Genomic DNA, 5,119 nt, shown 5'->3' with positions numbered 1-5,119 from the left:
ATATCCTCGAGTATTTGGTTTCCCCGCTCCGTTTGTCCATCCGTCTGAGGATGATAAGCAGTACTATATTTCAGTGCTATCCCCAAGGCTTGATGGAGACGTAACCAAAAAGCGGAGGTAAACAGGGAACCTCGGTCGGAAGTGATAGTTCGGGGTACTCCATGCAGACTGACTATTCTGGACACATACAGCTGTGCAAGTTGATCTGCTCGATGTCTGGTGCTGATCGGAATGAAGTGAGAAACCTTGGTTAAGGTGTCCACTATGACCCAGATTGCATCATTGCCTCGCTGAGTCTTAGGCAATCATGTAATGAAATCCATACAAACGTCATCCCATTTCCATTGCGAAACTGGCAGCGGCTGGAGAAGTTCGGCTGGCTTCTGATGCTCTGCCTTCACCTTGTTGCATATGTCGCAATATGCCACAAAATAGGCAATATCTTTCTTCATTCCATCCCACGAGAATATTTGTCTAAGGTCCTCATACATGTTCGTACCTCCCGGGTGAATGGAATATGAGGATTCATGTGCTTCCGACATGATTTTCTTCTTTAAGTCCGGCTGATTGGGTACACAAATCTGTCCACGGAATTGGAGGGCACCGAATTTGTCCTTGGAGAAATCTGGGGTCTGCACTGCCATCGGGCTCTTGGCACATTTTTGCAGCTTGGTGTCAGCTGGCTGGGCCTTGCGGATCTCTTCCTCAAGTGTGGGGTAACTTCCAAAATATTAGCGAGGCCAGCATCCACTATGACAAAGTTGAGCTGAGCGATCTCCTCTTGGAGTTTGGGAGGCAAGGATTTCGATATGACATTTAAGCTGACAGGCTTTCGACTGAGTGCATCGGCAACCATGTTGGCCTTACCCGGGTGATAATTTATTCCAAGATCATAATCCTTGACCAACTCTAGCCATCTTCGTTGACAGAGATTTAAATCCGGCTAAGTAAATATGTATTTAAGACTTTTGTGATCGGTAAAAATTTGGCACCTTTTTCTAATGATGTAGTGTCTCCAAATTTTTAGCGCATGAACCACCGCAGCTAATTCCAAATCATGAGTAGGATAATTTCCCTCGTGGGGTCGTAGCTGTCGCGATGCATATGCTACTACCTTGTTGTCTTGCATAAGTACGCAACCAAGGACTTGCCTGGAGGCGTCACAATACACATCAAAGCTGCGATAAATGTCTGGGAGAGTCAATACAGGTGCGGTTGTCAGCCGTATCTTTAGCTCATTGAAACTTTTCTCACATTCCTCCGTCCATTCAAACTTCTTATCCTTTTTGAGCAGCTCCGTCATGGGTTTAGCAATCTTTGAAAACCCTTCAATGAAATGACGGTAATATCCAGCTAATCCGAGAAAACTCCGGATCTGCATCACAGTTGTGGGCGGCAACCAATCAATCACATCCTTTACTTTGCTCGGGTCCACGACTATACCTTCGGTGGATAGTACATGTCCGAGAAACCCAACTTGCTTGAGCCAAAATTCACATTTACTGAATTTGGCGCATAGCTGATGGTCGCGGAGTCATTGTAGCACTGCTCGGAGGTGATCCTTGTGCTCTTCTTCACCCTTGGAGTAAATGAGGATGTCAATGATGAAGACTACCATGAATTGGTTGAGGAAGTCCATGAATACTTTGTTCATCATATGCATGAAGAAAGCAGGGGCACTGGTGAGACCAAAGGACATCACTGTATATTCATAAAGACCGTACCGAGTAGTGAATGCGGCCTTAGGAATATCTTCCTTTTTAATCTTGAGCTGATGATATGTGGTCCGTAAATCGATCTTAGAGAATACCTTAGCCCCACTGAGCTAATCAAATAGATCATCAATCCTGGGCAGCAGATATTTATTTTTGATGGTGACCTCATTCAGCTGGCGGTAATCTACGCACATGCGGAGGCTGCCATCCTTTTTGTCCACGAAAATAGCAGGTGATCCCCATGGTGAAGATCTGGGACGAATATATCCTGTTTGGAGCAGTTCATCAAGCTATTTCTTTAGCTCCAATAATTATGATGAGGGCATCCGGTAATACTTGTATAATGGTGCAGTTCCAGGCACAAGGTCTATTGCAAATTCCAACTCTCGATCTGGTGGCATGCCTGGAAGTTCTTCTGGAAATACATCAGGGTACTCGCTGACCACATGAATTAATTCCAACTCAGCCACAACGGTGAAAACCAATTCTTGTTCGGGTATATTCTTGCGAGCATAGAATTTGGTAGTCTGCCCATTCAGAGTGGTCAAAGTGACTTCTTGTGTTATGCAGTTTATGCAAACTTGATATTGGGTCAACCAATTCATACCCAATATAATATCCAGCTTTTCAGACTCAATAATTATCAGAGAGGTTGGAAAGTAGACTCCGTTGATATTGATTTCCAGATCACGGCAGACCAGATTGCTCTTGATTAGAGATCCCGGGGTTTGTACCAGCATATTTTTGCCCAAAAGCATACAAGGGAATTTGTTTTGGGCAGCAAAACTCCGAGAAATAAAAGAATGGGAAGCCCTAGAGTCAAACAAAATTACGACAGGTATGTCATTAACAGAAAACATACCAATGATGACTTCGGGGTTCTCTTGGGCTTCATCAGCTAAGAGATGATGCACGTGCCCAGTAAAGTTTTGCTGGGTCGGGCATGACTCTATAAAGTTGACTTGTGGCCTGAATGGGGCATTCGCCTTGTTGTTCTTGGGGCACTGTCTGGCATAATGTCCTTTCTGCCCATAGCTGAAGCAAGAATTATTGCGCTGACGCTCCTCGTGCACTGGTCTGGTCACGACATTCTTGACTTGAGTGGTGGTCTTGTTAACATTATGTTGCCAATTCGGCTTGTATTCCACCTGAGTCTGCTGCGAGGTACGAGCCTTTTGCACAGGTTGCCCATCCTTCTTTGGCTCAAACTTACGCTTGTTGTCGTTGTTAACATGCCTACTATCTGATACAAGCTTGTGCTCCCGTTCAACAATGAAAGCCTTGTTCACCAGCGTTTGGAAATCTGGGAAATCAAACATACTGAGAGTACACAGGAGTTGCGGATTTAAGCCTCCAAGAAATCTATCAATCTTCCTTTCTTCGGTGGCCACGTCATAAAGGGAGTAATGGGCCAGATGATTAAATTTTTGCAAATACTCACCCACCGACTGACTTCCTTGGATGAGTCCAAGAAATTCACGCCGCTTGATCTTCATAACTCTAGTAGGGATATGATATTTCCGGAACTGATACTTAAATTTTTCCCAGGTGATTTCTTCATCAGCCGGCCACATGGCTTTTGCATTTCCCACCATATGGCAGCAACACCTTCAAGGTAACGGGTTGCAAATGGAACTTTATCATTTTATTCAGTACGGGCAATCTCAAGCTTTTTTTCAATGGTGCGCAACCAATCGTCTGCATCCAATGGGTCAACAATCTGACTGAAATTGGGTGGCTTGGTCCTTTGAAAATCTGATAGCTTTGAGTAATGACCGTTCTGATTTCCATTCTGTCCAACCATAGCTTGCACACTTCTTAATATTTCAAGCAGATCATTGTTCCTTCTTTCCTCAAACATATGAAGAATTTTCTCGGTGGAGGGCGGATTTGGCGGTGGAGGCGGTGGTGGAACGTACGGCTCGAGAGAATGTCCTGCCTGTCGTGCGGATCGACCAATAGGAGTTCCCTCATGAACGTTGCTACTGCTGCCTCCTTGCGTCATGCTATTGTGGATTTTTCCCAAGACAATGCAATCGAGATGGGAAACATCCAAGAATAAATTTGGGGGAAAGCCAGCAACAAATCCCGGAAGAAAACAAAAGAGCGAAGAAAATACGGCGAATAAAGTCCCAACATAATTATACATAGACTCATGAAAGATAAACAACATGACAGGTTCAACTACTCTCATACATGCAACGAAACATCATGACTTGTACGGCTACATCCGTACATCATCCGGACGACTGCGAATACTCAGAGGTACTATTGCTCTGCTGGTGCTGCAGTGTCCTCCCCTGAAGCGGACTCGGATCCTGAACTGACGAGGTTAACGAAAACCTCTGGGTTAAAGGTAACATGACGACGCTGCCTCGAGGGCTCTCCCTCAGGGGCAGGGGTAGGATGAAGCATCGAGGCTACAGGAGTAGTGATAAGTGAAACCCAGTCAGCAGGAGTACTGAGAGCGTTCACCGCCGAGGTGCCCGAGCTACTCGAGGGAGTAACCGGTGAAACAGGGGAACTAGAACTGGATGGAATATAAGGAGTAAATCCCAGAGAAGATGGAGTAGTGGCAGATCTAGTAGTGACCAAAGCAGCGGCTAAAGCAGTACGGGCACGAGTCAGCTCTCGAGCCAGCTCGTGGATCAATAAATAGCTAGCAGTGACATAATGAGCAAGGTGGATAGCAACACTATCAGACTCCGGATCAATGATCTGGAAACGGACACGACCAGTGTTGTGTAGAGAAGGGTAGTAAAAGAAACCTGGGTGGTTCTGTATTCGGACCTCGTTGTAGCGAAGCTCGACAAGGACCTCGAATGCAGCAAACTGGACAGCCTGAGAAGCGGTAGAGGCGTAACTACTCCGAGAAGTACGGGTGTAAGAGCCGGAATCGGAACTAGTGCGCAGAGTAACCACTGTGTGATACTCATATACTGAATCAGCTAGACGCTCCCAGTACACATGATAGACTGGATCGTCTCCGAGGGGGTACAACCGACACCACACGTTGCGAAGGAGGTGCAGTGACGTGTACGACATCAGCTGCAACTGGCACGGATACGGCACCGGAGCCATCTACACTCACAACCATTAGCAGGTTAGCATAAAAATATAAATCAAGTGCATGCAATGAAACAACCAACTACAATTGCTACCGGCACTCAACTTAAACTCATATCTAACGTCTAGTTAACACGTCGTAGTCTAGCGTGGCCTACAGTCAGCGCAGCTCTGATACCAAGCGTTGTGGCATCCCGGCTCAGAGCGACCGGTTTACCCTGCATTGCCAGCCCAGAGACCATGTCTTCTGGCAACACACAACATCTTGGTACAGAAAAACAACCGCTTTATTGATGCTAGCGGATTAGAGTTTATATTACAACAGATGTCGAGGCCAA

The sequence above is a fragment of the Triticum aestivum genome, chromosome 3A (genome assembly GCF_018294505.1).
Source record: "Triticum aestivum cultivar Chinese Spring chromosome 3A, IWGSC CS RefSeq v2.1, whole genome shotgun sequence".
NCBI lineage: Eukaryota > Viridiplantae > Streptophyta > Magnoliopsida > Poales > Poaceae > Triticum > Triticum aestivum.
This window is presented reverse-complemented; position numbering follows the sequence as displayed.